Source organism: Ochotona princeps, chromosome 12 (genome assembly GCF_030435755.1).
Source record: "Ochotona princeps isolate mOchPri1 chromosome 12, mOchPri1.hap1, whole genome shotgun sequence".
Classification (NCBI taxonomy): Eukaryota; Metazoa; Chordata; class Mammalia; order Lagomorpha; family Ochotonidae; genus Ochotona; species Ochotona princeps.
In genome coordinates, this window is record NC_080843.1 from 40,617,762 (window position 1) to 40,637,996 (window position 20,235).

Below are 20,235 nucleotides of genomic sequence, written 5' to 3' on the forward strand. Positions count from 1 at the left end.
TCTAAGACAGGTTTCATATTCAGACACTAAAAGTTTATTTAGTCTCAGTTATCTAATAGTTCAATGAAAACGTATTGTCTGAACTTTAGTATGAACTCAAGGAATGTTTTAAATTATGTTATTAGTGTTATTATTTTATTTAGAAAATAATTCTTTGGATAACAGTTTTGTTCTTACTTCTGAGGAATAGCAATGAGATTTTTTTTTAATGAACCCAAGAAAATGTAAAATAGTACGAAACATTAAGTGCCAATCTTCAAAGAACCTGACCTCTAATCTTCACTGTGGTCTGAAAGAGAAAGTATAATTATTATCTATATTTTAGAGGTGACATAATTGAGACAGCATATTCTCTTGAGGATTTTGAAAGTCAGAAGTAGACCCAGGACTGAAACTAGGGAATGCAACTTCTATACGCTGATGGGAGATTCATTGCCTTGGCAAACAAATTCTAAATAATGACCTATCTCAATGCATTCTCTGGTGACCTATCACTTAGCAATCAAGTCTCAGAAAAGAGGTCCTACTAAAAGTTATTAATAGTGATTATAGATCAACATTCCTTAGCCATAACATATGCAATAGAAAGGTTCACCTGCCTCCACCAAATTATAATGAGACTCGGTAATTCTACTACATCGTAATATAGAATAATATCTGAGAATGTGGTACTGGAATTAAATTCTAGTACAGTCTGAGAGAATGGAACTGGGTTACAACTAGCTAGATTTTCTTCTTCGCTATATCCTTTACCATAAAAGTGACTTTGAACTAGTTACTTTTTGTAAGACCATTCAATTTCTGGGAGTTGCGTCTTCACAAAGAAATCAAATGATACATTCCAGAGAGTGTTTTTGTGAAGAAAGTGCGAAGTGCTTAGTAAGTTTTCAACAAATGGAAACCATCATCATTATCATCATTACACATCATGGAAGGCTCAGAGGACTCTTCAGGTGACATTAGCTACTGATGACACTAAAGAGAGGAACAAAGGAGAGCTGTTTCTTATTTATGTGCATCAAACTAAGAGTGCTAATGAAGAAGCAAAAGGACAGGACAAGAGGTAGGACAGAAAACAACTTATTTATATATGTGAAGCAATATCATTACAAGGTAGATGCTTTTGGGGATTCTACAAACTTACACCAGAATGCAAAGTTATGTAATTGAAAATGTTAATAAGAATTTAATAAGGAAAACACAAAATTCTGTGGAAGTCTTGAATAGTTAAGTTCTATGTAGGTAATAGTCATGATTTTTTGTCAATTATACATTCATTCTAAAGGAGCTATCAGTAAGCATTTAACAAGGTTTTGCCACAACTTTTTCATCCTTTACTAGATTTGTACACTTTGAAGAGGAGAATCTAATGACCAATACTGTTTGACATAAAAATACACTGATGAGTTGTTATACTGATTATTAAAATACTGATTTAAAATATTTTAGAAGCCACCTATAAATAAAATTAAAATTGTAAAGTTTAACAGCATTAATCATTTACATATGATTCATAATTCTTTCACACATTAATGATAAGGTCAAAAATGTCAAGCACAATAAGATGTGTCATGACACAAGCCCTGAGGTGGAACACGAAAGAAACAATCTTTTATTAGAAGACCAAATAATTCACATGGAATCTATTTTCTTAAAAACAAAAAAAGAACAGTGACTGCATTTAAACTCTAAGATGATAGTCATTCTACAGTTATATCCCTAGAAAAATTAATATGTGTTAATAGTTAATCATTATTTTAACTACTACACTTTTGAAATAGCTCAGATTTCCATTGCACTTTTACTTATACAAGTCACCTGTTCATAGATTCTAGTTCAAATAAAATAGAAACAACAGGAGACAAAGAGGGAAACTGATATGCTTGAGGTCTGATCCCAGTGTTCTGATCAATTTGGTTCTATGTAAGATAATGCAGCTTTTATAATAACACTGCTATAAATACACAAGAATGAGGGTCATTTTTTTTCTCATAAAAACCTACTCTATGAAAGCACTGTGGAAGAAATTCAAATATAATAGATCCTGAAAAAAATGTAATCTTTCAGGGATTCTTGGGGAGACTCCCCTAGGACATGACACTTGAGCTTACTTGGAGAAAGACATGCCCGTTGGATATGTCAACTTTGCCATAGTGGTGAGTTTACTATTCTTACGATTGGCATTGTTGAGACAAGAGTATTTGAGTCAGCCCAAATAACACAAGCAAAGTGCCCATGTCAGAAGTCAGAGAGAGTGGCACATACAAAGAATAAAACAAGATCGATGTGATGGAGGCAGAAAGCAGAAGACAACGTGATTCAGTGAGGTTGGGAAGGATACAGCGAACAGAATAATCAGGAAGTGAGTAGCCAAAGGATGCCACAGAACGATTCAAAACAAGTGAGTAAACTGACAACATTTGCCTTTTGATTGATTGATTTTTGAGGCAGTTTAGGGGTTGGATTTGAGGACAACAAAGAGAATTTGTACTGTGTTGTTTGTTGTCTTGTGTTTTGTTTTTGGTGTCTAAACAAGATACAATAATTTTTGCTCTTACACATGCTGTTCAATAATACTTTTTGCAATGAAGAAAATCCTGTCTGTGCTGTCCAGTACAACAGCCATTAGCTGCTATGATTTTCAATACTTCAAGTTTAAAATTCAAGATTAATTAGTTCAAATTTACTTTTAAAAAGACGCATGTTATTAAAAAGCTATTCAACAAATGCCTAATGTACTAGACGTCATTTCTCAGGAGAATTCCAACCTAAAATATTAAAAAATATTCTGTGCAATGCAATTTGGGCAACATAATAGTTTAAAACGAGAGTGGAAATAAAAATATGCTATCACCTCCTGTTGTTTGGGGGAATAAAGATCTGAATCTTTAGCTTACAAACTTTATCTTCCTTTATTGCTATTGTTATTTTTGTCATGTAAAAAAAGTCAAAGGGAGTGAGAAAATGAGAAAGGAATTTCCACAGAAATGATTTCTGTTATCTTGTCTGCCTTTGATGAGTTGGCAAAATCTTCAGAGGTATATTAGCTATGCATTTTCTGTGGTATTCTGGTTGATTCTTGTTACTTCAACATCATAATATGTTCAAAAAATTTTCAACATCCACCTCCTCAATAGTGTGTTGACTTGCACGGTAAGTTTTATGGAAATCCTAACTAATTGCATTGAAAAATGACAGATTTCACACCCAAATGAGTAGCAGAAAAGACAGCAAATGTTTTGCTAATGTTGTCACCATAAAGCTTTTTTGTTTTTTAATTGGAAAAATCAGATTTACAGAGAAGGAGAGACAGAGAGAAAGAACTTACACCTGCTAGTTAACTCCCAAAGTAGCCAAAATGGCTGGAGTTGATCCTATCTGGAGCCAAGAGCTTCTTCTGGGTTTCCACGTGGTTGTAGGGTCTTAATGCTTTGGGCCAATATTTACTATTTTCCCAGGCCACAAACAGGGAACTGGATGGGAAATGGAGAATCTGGAACATGAACTGGTGCCTATATGGGATCCTGGCACATGCAAGGCGAGGACTCAGCACTATGTTCTTGTGTTGGACCCCACGAAGAAGTTTTATAGCATGAAAAAAGTACAATTATACTTCATGACAAGTTTAACATTATGTAAAGGAAATGACTGTCAAAATGGTTTGAATGGTTAAACCTGTTGGATTCTCTTTAATTATATCATTTTAGTGTTTTTAATTAATTCTTTCTTTAAAGATTTATTTTAATTTTATTGTAAAGTCAGATATATAGAGAGAGGAGAAGTGATAGAGAGAAATATCTTCCTTCCAATGGTTCACTCCCCAAGTGATTGCAAGAGCCAGTGCGGCACTGTGCCGATCAGAAGCCAGGAGCCAGGAGTTCTCCCGGGTCTCCCATGTGGGTGCAGGGTCCCAAGGCTTTGGGCTGTCCTCAACGGCTTTCCCAGGCTACAAGCAGGGAGCTGGACGGGAAGAGGGACTGCAGGAATTAGAACTGGTGCCATATGGAATTCTGGTGCGTTCAATGTGAGGACTTTAGTCTCTAGGCCACAGCGCCAGGCCTGAGTGTCTCTAATTAATTCTTAGTTGCTGTGCTTTTTTTGTGAATGACTTAGTAAACAGCCTTATTTTGTATGTAATTTTGATTAAATGGCATACAAAAATTGAGATCAACAGCTGAAATAGCATAAATGACAAGAATAATCTGAAATGTGAAAGTATATTAAGTACAAATGTCCTTTTTATAACTCTCAGGAATATATTTAAGGAACCACACAGTTAAATAATATCAACAACCAACTAGAAGTGATAGAGCATCTTTGCTCCTTAAATTCGTATTCAGAAGTCATCTGTTTTTAAATTCTCATTCAGTAGCTTATTTGTCAAGTGCTTAATACAGGAAGTAGTAGGTCAAAGACAAAAAAGGGCAATGTTCTGTGCCAAGAAATTATCGATTGGATATTCCTGTGCCAATGCCATTCTAAAAAAATGAAATAATTTAGAGCCGTTGGACAGGAACATGTGAAATATAGTAGGAAAAGTGGCCAAAAAAAAGCTATGACTCAGTTTCCCATGTCTTCAGTTCTGTATTGCTCCTTCTTGAATGCTGAGCATGGCTGACATTTGTCAGAGCAATGGGAAGCATTACTCATTGAAATTCTTTGATACTACCAACCATGTGCAATGTTCCCATCTGAGAGAAAATTGAATTTAGCACTTACAAAATGAAAGGATCATTCTCATGTAAGATACGTTCCTGGGAACACTGCAACGAGACAGTCATAGGCATGTGTGAGCCCAAATTGCGAAGATGGAAGAAGCAGCAAACGACTGAAATGCAGGAAACAGGCAATTTAGCCCACAGCTGCATCTTCAGAAATTTACATTTCCTCAAGAGTTACAGGATGTAACTGTGGGATAAAGCTCTTCCATTAGGTAAGGAGAGTCTCCAGAACCATCTGATTAATAACAAAAATCATGAACTATATGACTCCAAATCTGTGATTCCTGTACAGGCGCAAACACTGAGAGAGAGTAGTGAAGGAGGGAGGGTGGGAGAGGAGCAGGCATGGAAACGAGAAAGAGAGAGAGAAAGGGGGAGAAAGAGGGTGAGAGAGAGAGGGTGAAGAGAGAGAAAGGGGGGAGGGAGGCTAAGAGAGACAGAAAAACAGAGAAAAGGGGATGGAGAGAGACGAGAGAAAAAAGGGAGAGGGAGAATATGGGGTTGGGTCAAAGCAACAGTGCCTTAGTTTCTCACAGGCATAGAAGCAACTCTTAGAGACATAGATTAAGGGAAATTTCCTTTTGAGACTGACTTATGTTGGATGCAGGCAGAGAATGTGCAAATTCTCTGTTCTCACAAAATATCCCCCACACGTTAGTGTAAACAGTAAAGTGACATGAAACACAGCATATCCTGAATTCCAGAATATCCTGAATTCCCAGTCAGAGAAAGAAAGCCAACGAGAATCTGGAGAGTTCTATAAATTAATAATTATTAATTATTATTAGTTATCTCTTTTTCCTATACACAGGAAGCAGAGATCAGCAATTGCCTTCAACGCCAGTCTTACTGATATTTATAAATTATTTTTAATTTATTTATACTCTTCAATTAATATTTCCAATGTTCAGAGGTGATTTTAAGATGAGTTTGAATAGGCCAAGAGATGTTGAGGTGCTCAGAGAGCTTAAATATGAATGATTTTTTTTTCTCTTCCAGTACTTACCTGTCTTACTTTGCTGCCAGGCACTCTGTACAATGAATCTTTCTGAATTTTCAGAGCCTACATACAAATAATTTCTATCTGATTCTCATCAGGTCTCATCTCTCTCATTTTCAGTTAGTGACCTTCGTTTCAATGCTAGCAACTCTAAATTTGTCACTCAGCTACCATGTGAAAGGTGTCTCATATTTAATTCTATAGTTTCACGTAACTTTAGCTCTCCTGGACAAGATGTATAGTTCAGACCCTCGGCATGAATGTCTTAGAAACTTGTTTCTGAGCTATCCATTTTCAAAGTGCAATATATTATGAATACACAAGCATAGCGAGGAGACAGGAAAATCTCACATACGAGTTGCAAGGACTTGTTCAACAGGAAAGAAATGCTGCTGAATAGTCACTGAAGAAGCTTCGTATAATTGTCATAAAGAGAACAAGTGAATGGAAAACTGAAGCAATCAGGCCCAATATTTTTGTGAGTCACTGGATAACAGTCGATAACCAAGGCACATGTAAATACCATTAAAAGGGAACGATCCATCACAATGAAAGAGATACAAAAGTGTTATGAAAAGGTTCACAGAAATTAGAGAATATCAATGAAGGATGAGACTCGGTGCTGATAGTAATGTATTGGTAGATTTTGACAGTTCAATATGAAACAGAAGAGCATTTCTTGCCAAAGGACTAGCATCTCGGAGATGGGAAGGACAGGTAATGTCAAGTTGTCAAGCTACACTGAAGCACAGAGCTACATTACAGATAAGATGGAATCAAACTGTAAAGGCATAGCAAGGCAGGGGTACAGAACTTCTGAATTCTAGGCTCACACACATGGGTTTATTATAAAGCAGTAAAAATCATTTTATGGTATTTTTACTATTCAACTACAATGATATAGGTACTTTGATGGTGATATGTAAAAGTGACCATACTAAACACATAAAAAGATGATCAGTCTAGATTATAAATATAGATAGCAGTCCTCGTTAGTAAAAGCTGGAAAGGCGTTTCTATTATGATAACCAATCTTTTCAAGCACTAATGTGTCAAAATTTCCAGAACTCCAGTTTCTGTTTAGAGAACAAAGAAAAATAAAAAGAGTGTGCTGGTACTATAGGAATGGCAGAAACAGTGGGATGACAGGTTATAGATGAGGCCAAAATCTGTAGGACAAGGTAAGAGAAGGGCCAATAGTAACAATGGGGGGTGTGCTTTGGGAAAATAAGAAATTCTTACAATTTCATTCACAACATCATGACTTTCCCCCAATGTTATACTGATTTAGCAATTAAAAGCATTTTATACAGTTCATACAAATACAACAATGTTAGCAGCTAGTTGAACAAAAAGAACTAGCAAATATACTGTAAGTGGAAGAAATAGACAAAAATTTAAATTAACGGGAAAAATCCTTTAAAGTCAGTATTAACTCAATATTTTAAGAAAACTGCAGATTTTAAAATAAAGTATATATAAAAAGCATCTATAAACAGTATATATAAAAAGTACATATAGTATATATAGTATATATAAAAAGTATATATAAAAAGCATCTATAACAAAACTTACCTATCTTCAAAATGGTATCTCTTTTTTTCTAAGAATTATGTTATAAAAAACACAACTTTTTAAAAGCTTTTTTCTACTGTATGTTCCAGTTTTAATGGTGTTTTGATTGAGTTACAAAATTTTGTTTGAGATTCACATGATATGAAATTTATTTTGTGAAAAAATATGCTGACTTTGTCACAAAGGTCAGCTCACTGTTGTCAAGACTATAATCAATGACAGATTTGTAAATGAGTACTCATAATATTCATCAGAGCATGGCATCTGGTGAGGTTTTCCTGAATTTAGCATTGTCCCATTTCCTTTATTACTTATCATTGTAGTGCTTTGGGGAAGACATTAATATCCCTCAATGATGAGAAAAGTGCTTAACACTAAGACATTAAGTTAATTGCCAATGATTACTAAATTATTTGTATGACTGAAAGAGCTGAGCACATTCTTTACCTGTTACAGACTTCCTCACTGTTAATATTACTTCCTAAATTACGATCCCTGTAGAAATAAGCATATGTTTCTATGGAGGGAAAGCCTCTATCTGGTTTCGCATGTATTAGGGAAGAAATGTTCTAGTATGAATAACCTCTCTCAAAATATTCTGAACAATTCTAAGTCTGGAACCAGAAGGGAGCAATGGGTATCCATCACTACCATTATTTAAATTAATTTAAATTATGTAAAATCATCACCCTGGCACATGAAACCTTCAGAAACCTATCTGTTGCATCATGAGCTTGTTCTTTAGACTGAAGTTACTCAGTCTAGCCACAAATCTTATTTTATGTGTTTCTCTGATGTTAACCTTTTGGAGTCACGGCTTTCTAAGAAAAAAAAAAAGCAAATGACTGAGTCAGCTGATGGCTGGAGACCAACATTCATTCCGTGAGTCTATCTTCCGAGCAAAGTCACTGGCAGTCTCCTAGATTGATTTCTTTTTATTTTTATTTGAAATATCCATTTACAGAGAGAAGGAGAGACAAAGATCTCCCAGTTGCCACTCTCTGGATGTCCACAATGGGTTCTTCTGGATTTCTTATGTGAGTGCAGTATCCTATAGACTTGGCCATATTCCTCTGCTTTCCCAGGCCATAAGCAGGGAACTGTATGGGAATTGGAAATCCCGGGACACAACAAATACCCTAATGGGATACTGATGCTTGCAGTCATTTCCAATTACGTCTATACAATGAGCAATCTTGGAAGACAGAAATTGTGTCTCTTTCTAGAATGGTCTCCCCATTTTCTAGCCATTCATTATATTTGAATTCTCTAGGTGCATATTGTTATTCTGATGGCTCAACCTAGCATGTGAGGAGGTATCATTTGTTTCATGTTGCCCTATGATGGTTGAATTGTTGCTGTTACTGTGGATAGAGAACTATGTTTTTTTCCCAAGCCAGGAACTTTCCTTTGTTTTCCCAGCATCGATGACATGGCAAAAGATTAATTACACTGCAAGCGCAGAAAACACAAAACATTTATAATTCATGACAATGATGGGCGTGTATATTTTACATAGAATCTGAAGGATTTATGTGTGCTCCATCCATCAAATTCCTAAAACTCTAGTGTCTAATTTCAATCTTTACTTCAGATTAGTAAATTCTAACTTGTCCTTCAGTGGCTCTTTTTCAGTAATTCTACTTCATTGACTTTCTAAAAATTTTGCTCTGAAAACATTTTGCAGTAGTGAATTTCCTGCCTTTGTTCTAGATGGTCAGGCATGACCTCAGGATCCTATGGGCCCCCACTCTGCTTACTGTATTCAGGTACTCTCAGTCACCTGGAGACCTATCTGCTTCATCTCCCACAAGTTAATTCTAGGCTTTGTTTTGGCTATTTCAACTTGGAAAGTTCGGAAATCCAACAAGAATACTACACTTCTAGCTAGGAATAGGAAAAGACTTTCAGTGAACCATTTTCAGCTTTAGATAAAATCAGTTCCTTCCAAACTCTAATGTGTAACACCTCCCAGATCGAAGATGTGATCTTTGATAACACGGGAAAAGAAGAAATAATGGGATAAGGAGTCAGAAATGGGGCCAAAACCCATCTGACAAGAAGAATGAAAGGGCTTAGTAAAAGTAGAATAATTCTGTGCTTCAGTAGTAACAATAATAAGTAGTAACTAATAGCCTGATAGTATTTATAACACTAAATAAGTAGTAACAATAGCCTGATGCCTTTCACATGTACAATTCAAAATAAAAAAATGTATACAGCAAAGTAATATGGCACACCTCACTAAAATTTAATTATATATATGATGATCACTGTTCCACTGATGCTACTGTGATAGGAAATACTAATGATTTTCATTTCTCCATCATTTTCTCCACTTAAATTTTTGCTTAGGTTTTTTATTGAATAATCTAACAGTACTCACTGCAAATCTGAATTTCACGTGTGAACTTTGACCATCTCCCTATTTGTCCATTCTCCCTAACTCCTTGACTGTTTTCTCTTTGCATCAAGTCAAGATGCTTCTCTTACACTGAAGGAGTCTGATATCAATGCCCTTCCAGACACTCATCAAAACATCCTCTCACTATTTACCCTGACTCATGCTATCCCACTATCTGAGTCATGCTGAACTCACTCTGACCCAACTGGCAATGCTTTTATGTCTTGTATGGGTCAAAGTTCATCTATCTAAGAAAAGAGGTTTGCATCAGGAAAACCATATTAGAAAGCACTCAGGTTATGATGAGTGCTTCTACTTATGCTGTTATATAAGTGTCATTTGTGCAATTTTTATGTTTCACCATTTCAGTGTCATAACACACATTAAATGTAAAATGCATTTTTAACTCAATGCTATTCCATGGATTTTTAGTACTCTTTCATCAGTGTGAAGATAATCCTGTAATTATTATCTTTATTATATTTTAAAAAGATACTCTAGAAAATATCATTGATTTAGACATTATTAAGATAAACGCAAAACATCTTAGTAAAATATGTGTAATGGGAAATAAGAATGAGGGATCCCTCTAAGTGGTAAAAGGTTAATAAATAGCCTCAAGTTGCAAAACAGACCAACTCAAGTTACAGGAATCAGTGACTTAAATGATTCATGTGTCATTTTAACAGCTGGTCAGTACCCTCATTGCCAATGGTCCTGCAAACACTGCAATGCCCCTTCTCTGCCTAAATTTAGTGAACCCTCCAAACTTCACTATTGTGTAAAATGTGGAATTTTATAAAATAATATGAATAATTATATTTCATTATAATATGAGCAATGAAAAATACCTCCCATCTTTTCATTAATATTCAATATGTAGAAAGAGATGTTTTTGCATTTTTTCAAAAAGCTTTTCTGTTGAAAATGACATAACTTAGTATTTAAACTACTGAGGAAGTATAACACTTGCTTTGACTTATTAACTGTGTGACTTTGAGTAAGTTAAGAAATTTCTCTGAGCTTAAAATGACAATTTTATCTACTTGAAGATCACTTCTAAAATTTAGATTTTTGAGATTTTCATAAAGGTAAGGAAAGGGAATTTTGCTACCTAACTAGATTGCATCATTCTAAATATTATTTTAATTCCATCACCAAATCAAGTAAATTTCTAAGTCTTCCCCAGTCATCTTTAAGTTTCTGCAATCTAGCCACAGTTTGCTTCATGCTGCTTCCTTTTTCCTGCCATCAGTCCATCTCATAATCAAAACACTGCTAACTCGTTCCCTGAATTGTTTCTCTGCTAGTGATATTTCTGATGTAAGTAGTCCTTATTTATGTGTAAAGCATACAGCATCACTTACATCCCTAACATTCTTCTGGTTGCTTAATTCACTCAACAGGAAGTCCATATATGGATTAAGAGGCTCTGTGTGATTAGAAGTCTGCTGCCCTCTCCAGCCCTGTCCAAATCCTGTTTGATCAAAGGCAAAGACACAGAGTACGTTGTTCCTGGTAGATGATAAAGCATTAGAAATGTTGCAGATTCCTAATAGCACAGGTCAGGGTGGGTTGGAGAGAACAATTAGCAACATCTCTGGCCACAGGGAGAAAGAAAAGATTAAAACTGCCTAGTCCAGATTGGGAAGTTAATTCATCATGGATAGTTGTATGACCTTCTGTGGTGCTGTCAAGGGTCCACACACGTATCTTTCCAGGAGGAAGTCTTTCTTGAAATTATACTTCAGAATATTAATGCAAAGAACCGCAAAATGTACATATAAAAAGTAGAGATGATGTTCTGCTAGAGTAATAAGAGTTTCATAAAACTGGTATCAACTCACATACAAATGCAGTGATAGTATAAACGGAAAGAAAGTTATAGGTTCTAGGGACACTGAAATACAGATGCAATTATGAGGAGGGAAACATCAAACATGAAATAAAGACTGTGAATTTGTGGGCCTGGGTAAAGTAGGTTGTCACTGCTGTAAGTCAGTGAAGGGATTTTGAAGAGATTCAACTTGTTTTATTTTGTTGTTGTTTGTTTTGTTTTTTCTAAAAGCAATTCGCAAACCTGTAAACACTATCCTGGATAAGACATCATCATCATTGTTATCAAGCATTGCTATGATAATAGCCTTCTGAATCTAGAACTTGTGTCATAGGTCATTTCTTATAGTGGAAAGAAACGACATTTGAAATAGCACAAGTGGATATTACCTATCCTGCTTCAAGATACTCCAGGGATGAACAACCACAGCAAACTGCGAAAACCTTTCTCCCCAGCAACCAAGCATACTTCCAGATGTCTTAGTCAAAGCAGCATCCATTCAATATGTTATGGGATCCATTTGAACAATTTTTAAGGAACTTATGATTCTGGTATAACAGAATCATGAGCCTTAGAGTTCTTTTAAAATTCAAATATAGGCAAAAAGCAAGTCTGTTTGATCGCAAGAGCTATGAAGATGTAAAGAGAGAAATGTCTGTCCTCACATTTCAATAGTATCTGTTTTCACTGGAAACCTGAACAGACTTTAATAATCTCCGCTCTAGTCTGGGGTAATAACTCAGAAAGCTGCAAGTACTGTGAATTCTGTCACACGAGTACAAAGCCTTTGCTGAAATTTCCCCAAGACACAGTTTAAATAGTATACTTCCTCTGTCTTTGTTTCTCTCTCTCATTCTCTCTTCATTTTCTCACAAACACACATGTGAGCACAGTGTTTTAATTATCAACTGTTTTCTTTCTTTATTATGTCTTTCATTGTAGACAGGACAAAACTTTCAGCAAATGCTTCAAGTAGTAGAATATTCAATTGTAATCGCTTAGCTCAATCAATACTTATAAATTGCACATTTTGTGGTGACAACTGGGAATTGCAGTAAACTGACACGGAGAGGGAGTACTGTACCTTGGTTCCTTTCTTTGAGGTTGGGAAGGCAAAGAAAGGCCACCAGTCAATATACTACTGACTACGCAAAAAGGACCTACTATACATCAGTCACACTACTCAACAGCCCCTGTTTCATTTGTGTCTACTTGGTTTTTTGTGTGTGTATGTGTGTGATGTTATTAAAACATGGAGTACCTTTGAAAATAACAATTTTCAAAAAAAAAGATTTTGTGTTTAGAAAAAAACATTTGCACTTAAAAATGATCTTTCTGAATTTATCATTTCCATGCTTAAATGGTCATCTAGTTTGACAGTAACTTAGTGAGAATAATAAATCTCAATAACACTACTAGCACCAAGTCTACCGTGGGTAGATAGCACTTAAAATGAAGGAAGATTATTTCATTTTTGTCTTTTCTGGAACACTGGAGGAAAAGCTTCTACACTGTCACATTTCATTTATGGGTAAACCTGTATTCATCTTAGGTTAACTGGTTACCACTACTCACTTTCACCTAATGTTTCCATATTTTTTCTCATAGAATCATGTCTACTTTTATCCCAGAATGAATCATTCATAGCTATTTGACTTGTTATGGCTCATAGATTCCTAATGAAGATACAAGTTGCATTTGCATTTTGCCCAGTATACAACCCTTTCTAAGCAGCGAGGTTTTTATCTTACAGGCTTAGTGCAACGCCTTTTTCATGCATCAGTAGGTGCTATCTCTTTGTGTATCCAGAAGGAATGGCTATAGAGGTATTTGATACTTCTATTCTCGCTTTTTTTTTATTACTATTCAATTGAAAACATGATAATGATGTTTCTAATTGCAGCAAACAATTTCATTTTATCTTCTTTTTCCAGTTCTGATCCACTTTATTTTTTTAAATGTTCTAAAAGATTATTTTTTTTTTTTATTGGAAAGTCAGATATACAGAGAGGAGGAGAGAGAAGAAAATCTTCCATTCTCTGAGTAACTCCCCAAGTGGCCACTAAGACAGGAGCTGCGCCAATCCAAAGCCAGGAGCACAGAGCCTCTTCCGGGTCTCCCATGTGGGTCAGGGTCCCAAGGCTTTGGGCCATCCTCAGCTGCTTTCAAGGCCACTGCAAGGAGCTGGATGAGAAGTGGAGCTGCTGGGGTTAGAAGCAGCGCCCATATGGGATCCCGCAGTGACCCAGGCCCTATTTTTTAAAAAATTTAATTAACATTCATCAGGTTAGATACAATGTTAAGAATGCAAGAATATTCCCTTTCCACTACCCCTCCCTCATATTTTCTTATTTTTTTTAAAGATTTTATTTATTTTATTACAAAGTCAGATATACAGAGAGGAGGGGAGACAGAGAGGAAGATCTGCCGTCTGATGATTCATTCCCCAAGTGAGCCGAACGGCCGGTGCGCCGATCCGATGCCAGGAACCAGAAACCCCCTCCGGATCTCCCACGCAGGTGTAGGATCCCAAAGCTTTGGGCGGTCCTCCACTGCTTTCCCAGGCCACAAGCAGGGAGCTGGATGGGAAGTGGAGCTGCCAGGATTAGAACCGGCGCCCATATGGGATCCTGGCGCATTCAAGGCGAGGACTTTGGCCGCTAGGCAACGGCGCCGGGCCCATATTTTCTTATTTTTTTTAACTCTTGAAATGACATACTGTAGACTTTTACCACAATAGACGGCTTAATACTAACTGAATAGGATGTTTCACTATTATAAGCAATGAGATCTTAGCTTATCAGTAATACAGACTAAGGCCATACGATTTGTGATTACCTTATGATTTACTGCCCATTGGTGAAATGATTACATTTCTGTTTTTAATCTCTAAGTGATCTTCAAAATATTCATGAAGATTGTGCACTAAGAAAATTATGCAGGAATTCAAATTTTCCCCCTAATAAAGGAATCCTTCAATTTAATAGCCAACTAAATTTTTCATTTAGAAAATTCGTAACAGATGTTTATAATTTTTTCCTGTTCATGGGTATTTACGTGATAGTTCAATATTGTGAAATGTCCAGCTAGAATAAATGTATCTATCTTCTAAAACATGTACAGTACAAAAAGCCAATCTAGGGTTTTTTTGAACAGAGAAATATATAGTATGTTAACATTATCTATACTCTTAGCACAATACAAAAGATCCCTACAACTTATTACTCCTGTTTACCTAAACTATGATACTCATTAATGAACCTTTCACGTTCTCTTCTTCCCCATAACCCTCCTCGGCCTCTAAAAACTGCATTCTTAACTTCCATAAGATCACCTGCTCATCATGAGTTCATAAAAACTTGAGTTATATTTGTCCTCCATGTGCTTGGATTATTTCACTTAATGTAATACTCACAAGTCTCACCCATATTGCTGTAAATTATAAGATTTCATTCTTGTAAAGATTGAATAATATTCTGTTTTGTAATAAATGCAATATTTTTCATCCATTTCTGGACAGACACTTAGGCATTTTTAATGTATTCTTTAACTGTGAGAAATACCCTGATGCATATCAGAAGAAAGTGTAACAAACTCATCACATGTCTGTTACACAATTTTAACTTACACAAACAATATCTGAATATTGTTCTCCATAAATAAATGTTTGGTGATTTTAGAAGAGGCATACTATTTTCTAAATAAGATGTCATTTAGAAACTTGTAAATAAAACATTTTATAATGAAAAACAGAAACAGTTAAAACAGAAAAAATTGCCATGATTTTAAGATTTCGTATAATCTGATCAGCCAGTTATCATGAAAACATCAATACTAACATGAAAAGCAAAAGCTACTAGTTACCAACTATAACATAGCTAGAAAGGAAATAAAAATATTTATAACCGATTCCCTAAAGATATAATTTATAAATTTTAAAAGTTCTGTTTTCACTTTATTTGAATGGCCTATTGGGAATGGGGGGTGGAAGAGGGAAAAAGAGAGAGAGAGAGAGAGAGAGAGAGAGAAGCAGAGTGACAGAGACAGGTTTTCTGTCTGCTGGTTCGCTCTCCACATGTTCACAAGCAACGAGAAGCAAGGAGCCTAGAATTTAATCTGTCTATGACACAGGTGGCAGGCAGGGGCCTACGTCATTGTGCTGTGTCTCACTGTACGTATTAGCAGCAAGTTGAATTAGAAGAGGAGGAGGACTCTGAAATGGGGTGTGGCTCTCCCAATCAGTCTCTTTTAATTACACACCAAAACATACTGTTTTTATAAATTTTAGATGCTGGCCACCGACCAAGCAAAAATATCTTTTGAAGATTGAGGCATATATTGCGCTATACCAGAAGTATATTTCTATACTGAGATATAGCCTTTCCTTCAAAAACAAAGTATTTGATCTATTTATTTACATGGGAGCTGCTACTTTCAGATGTCAATGTTAGTTTTCGTAATTCTAAAATCAGATTTGTGAACAACTATGTAAAGAAAAGTAAGAAACACTTGGTATTTCAACAATGTTCAGATTAACGAATTTTTATATTAATAATTCCTTGTTCTCTAGCAATTTACTTTGGTATCTTTAATTTTAGTGTGGGTGTGTGTGTACTACTATGTTAAAAATTAAACTGCATGATTATGTTGTATTTTCCCAGCATTATTTAATACACTTGACTAACATTAATTATGTAACAAAGATGTACATAATGTTTTTCTATAAACATTTTTTTAACATTTGTATTTGCTTTAAAGGTTAGATTTGCATTGTCCTTAGATTATTTTTCTAAACTTTTATTCAGTAGGAAGAACATTTTTAAATCAATGAATCAATCACTTCATATTTCTATGTGATAAGAATGGCTTGGGAGAATGGTTTGGGAATATTTCATACAGCCTGTGACTTGAGAGGAAAATGACACAGGAATGATTTTTTTTCTCATTTATTCTATTCAGAGCATTACAGAACAAAATCTTAATAGTAAGTACTTACCTTGCACTAAACAGATCAATCTTTTCCATTAGATTTGTCATATGAGACATGAACTCAACTGTAATTGATTTCAAAGTCATGTGGAACAACAGGCACTCTCGTATTTTCCTATGATAGTGTATCAATCAATAGCTCTGGCAGTTTAACAAAAATAATTACATCAACATATCTGCTTTCCCAACACCATTTTGTTCCAAGTGTTGGTAACAATCTGATATTAGAAGAAATCCAATAAGTTAGAAGCAGAAAGGCTAAGAGCCTGGGTAACTAAGTGCTTAGGCCTCCTGCGCTCCTGTGAAACTGATTGTCTCATTTTCTCCATCTTTTCACAGCTACCAGCACGGCCTATCAGTCTTACAAGCAGTTCTAATAGTTCCTGGATTTGGAGTTTGATTCAGGCTTTGTATGAGCACATGCTTATATAAAAGCTAAAATAGGAGGGTATTAAATGGATTAAGCGATTCAGTAGAGTATCTCAGCCAGCCATAATTCAAGACACAATAGTTCAAATCTTTCATTGCTGTTTTCTTTGATAAAACATAGGTTTCAACCTTTGGGGAAGTCTCTTTCCACAGTGTCAGCAGCAACTCCAGACCTGTCAACTCAACAATGCTTTACAACTAATGCCTTTCACAGTGACTGAGATAGAAAAAGAACTGCAATAATGTGGCCCAGGCTTCAGGAGGATTAGAAATTCAACCGCATACATTGGGTACTCACTATGTGTATGGAAATAGGTGAGTCGACAATGACATGATGGAAAAAAATTACCTTTAGCAGAAAACCAAGTCTCAGGAAAGAATGGAGCTATTTAGCAGGAACCTAAAAGAAAAATACATGCTATGTCTGAGTTAAAATTACATAAACTTTTAGTGTGTCATATAATATTTGAGAGCTCCCAAAGACTAATTTTTGTTTGCATCAAAAGAGCAAATATTAATTCAGTCATTAAGTAGTTGAGAAATGGTGCTTCTATTTGTACTGGTTATTTATTCATTTGTAGGTGCTGAGTTCTTCTGTTAACTTCACAGGATGTGACTGTCAATTAACTTCAGTTTTCTATTGCTTCCTAAGCAAACTTTTGAGTTTTGCATTTCTTCTGTCCCTATCAAAACATAAAGTTATGAACCAAAGTAAATATATATTTTCTACAAAGGGTGTTAGTCATAGCTTTTCTTCATTCAGCAGGCATTTTTCTTGCCTACTACACCCCAAACTATTTTTTTAGATAAACAAGAACCCAGTCAAGGGGCCAGTGTTGTAGCAGAACAAGGTAACCTGTCACATTAGACACCAGCATCCCCATATGGGTGCTGATTTATGTCCCTGCTACTGCATATCTGATTCAGCACACTGTTAATAGCCTGAGATAATACCAGATTGCTGGGACCCCCAGCCACCCATGTGTAAGACCTGGAAGAATCTCTTGGTTCCTGGATTTGGCCTAGCTTAGCACTACCTGCTAAGGCCATCTGGATAGCAAATTGATAGATACAATATCACTCTCTATCCTTTCTTGTAAATCTTATTTTCAAATAAATACATAAATGATTAAAAAGTAACAGAAAACTATCTTGGTTCCTTCTTAAAAATATAGAATTTAAAATAATCAAACAAAAAATTGACATGGACATTTGTTTGAATACAATTTAATGAACGAATGTGATGAGAATACACAAGAAATTAGAGAAAACAGCTTATTCCAGCTCTTAATAACAGTAACATCTGACAACATGCCTGAACTTAGTTTTCAGATAATTGGCCCAAATACATGATATAAATCGCACATTTCCAGAATGGTTCCACTCAATAGGAATATATCTTATACTGTGACTACAATTCAAAATTAAACTTCTTATTAGGAAAATAGAGAGTGAAAACAAACAAGAGAGAGAGACAGAGAGAGAAGAGTATTGCTGGTTCATATCACAAAGGCTTATGATGGCCAATCAGGTCAGGGGTCAGAGACAGAAGCCAAGAACAGAATCCAGGACTCCCACGTGGGTGACAGGAACTCAATGCTAGAGTCTGCATTGAAAAGAAGGTGAAATCAAGAACCTAATCTGGGAACTGAATTTGGTCACTTTGATGGGTGATGTGGGCAGCATAATTACTAGGCTAAATGACTGTTCCCAAACCAATTTCTTTCTAAAGTACAAAATTATCTACAAGAGCAAGAGATTAACATCGACAATTAGTCACCCACAATTGGGTTATTTTGAGATTACAAAGTTATAGTCACTTGAAACGAGAACATGCTTTCTAGTGGGAAAGGACTGTTAAACTGTGACAATACCGGGATATCTGACACAAGAAATTTACAGAGGGCAGTTTAGAGCAAAATAGTGAGCTTTAACTCCATACAGACATTTTTCACACTTATGTAGTTACGCTCACAATAGTCAAGATTATGCTGAGAGTTAGCATAGATATTGTTGGACTTCAGAATAAGAAAAGGATTGCCATTAGATCATCTCTTCCCTGGAAGCATGATGAGTCTAAGAAGCTACTCTTCAGGGCCATAATTTACCTTTGAAAAGATGACATTTCAGATGTGTTAGTCATGCCAATCAGCACACCATCCCCCTTAGAAAGCATGCGCGTCACACTAGGATCCCATATGGGCTCCAGCTATAATCCCAGCAGCTCCGCTTCCCATCCAGCTCTCTGCTTGTGGCCTCGGAACACAGTCCAGGATGGCCCAAAGCCTTGGGACCCTGCATGCATGTGGGAAACCTGGAAGAATCTCCTGGCTCCTGGTTTCTGATTGACTCAGCTCTGGCCATTGTGGCCTCTTGGGGAGTGAATCATTGGATGCAAGATCTTCCTTTCTTTCTTTCCTCTTCTCTGTATATCTGACTTTACAATGAAAATAAATAAATCTTTTAAAAATTGCATCACCCCATAGAAAAGCATGTTCATATGTTCAGCACGAGAATTTGCTCGTTGTGCAAACATGAAATGAAAAACACCAAACTGTTCTCGCTCGTTAGTACAATTATTACAATGTCATGAAGGCACTAAACACATTGGTATTGACTATACAAACTTGTGAAAGATGCTTGTGTTTGGGAAAAGCACTTCCAGCCAAATCTTCTGCTTTCAAACAAAAAGTTATTATTTTATCATCTCTTGTGTACTAGAACTAGAAAGGTTTGGTTTTGTTACATTTAAAAAAATATTTCATCACAGTCTTGCTTTTTAAGTATTGTCTTTTGTTGTGTTTGCTTTGTAGGTCAGGGAGAGGTTGAGAAATATTTGTACAAATGAAATTAGCTTTCTACCACTTTAGTTTGATGCAAGTTCACTATGAATCACTGGATACAACAAAAATGTTTCCACGTTCACTATCCAGTTCTCATAATTGTGTTGCCATTACTTTTCAGCACATTGGAAACCAACAATTGAAGTATCCAATTGTAATGTGATCATTCAGTTGGCTAACCCTCCCTTTGTTAGCACAACGATTCCATACGGGTGCTGGTTCATATCTCAGCTGTTCCACTTTCATCTAACTCCCTGCTTATGGTCTAAGAAAGCAGAGTAGTGTGGTACAAAGCCTTGGGGTTTTGAACCTATGTGGGGGTCCAGGAAGCAGCTCCTGGCTCCTGGCTTTGAATTGATTCGACCATTGTGTCCATTAAAGGAATAAACTAACTCTGTGAATTTCCTTTCTAATAAAATTTAAAATAAATCTTAATT

At 35.8% G+C, this 20,235-nt stretch overlaps 1 long non-coding RNA gene across 1 annotated transcript; it reads left to right on the forward strand.

Annotated features, from left to right (window-relative positions):
• Nucleotides 1-718: 718 nt before the first annotated feature.
• LOC131481577 (uncharacterized) lies at nucleotides 719-17,348 on the forward strand. Its single transcript, XR_009246415.1, has 3 exons — nucleotides 719-1,113; nucleotides 2,068-2,156; nucleotides 17,077-17,348. It is a non-coding gene; the product is annotated as an uncharacterized LOC131481577 (long non-coding RNA).
• The last annotated feature ends 2,887 nt before the right edge of the window (nucleotides 17,349-20,235 follow it).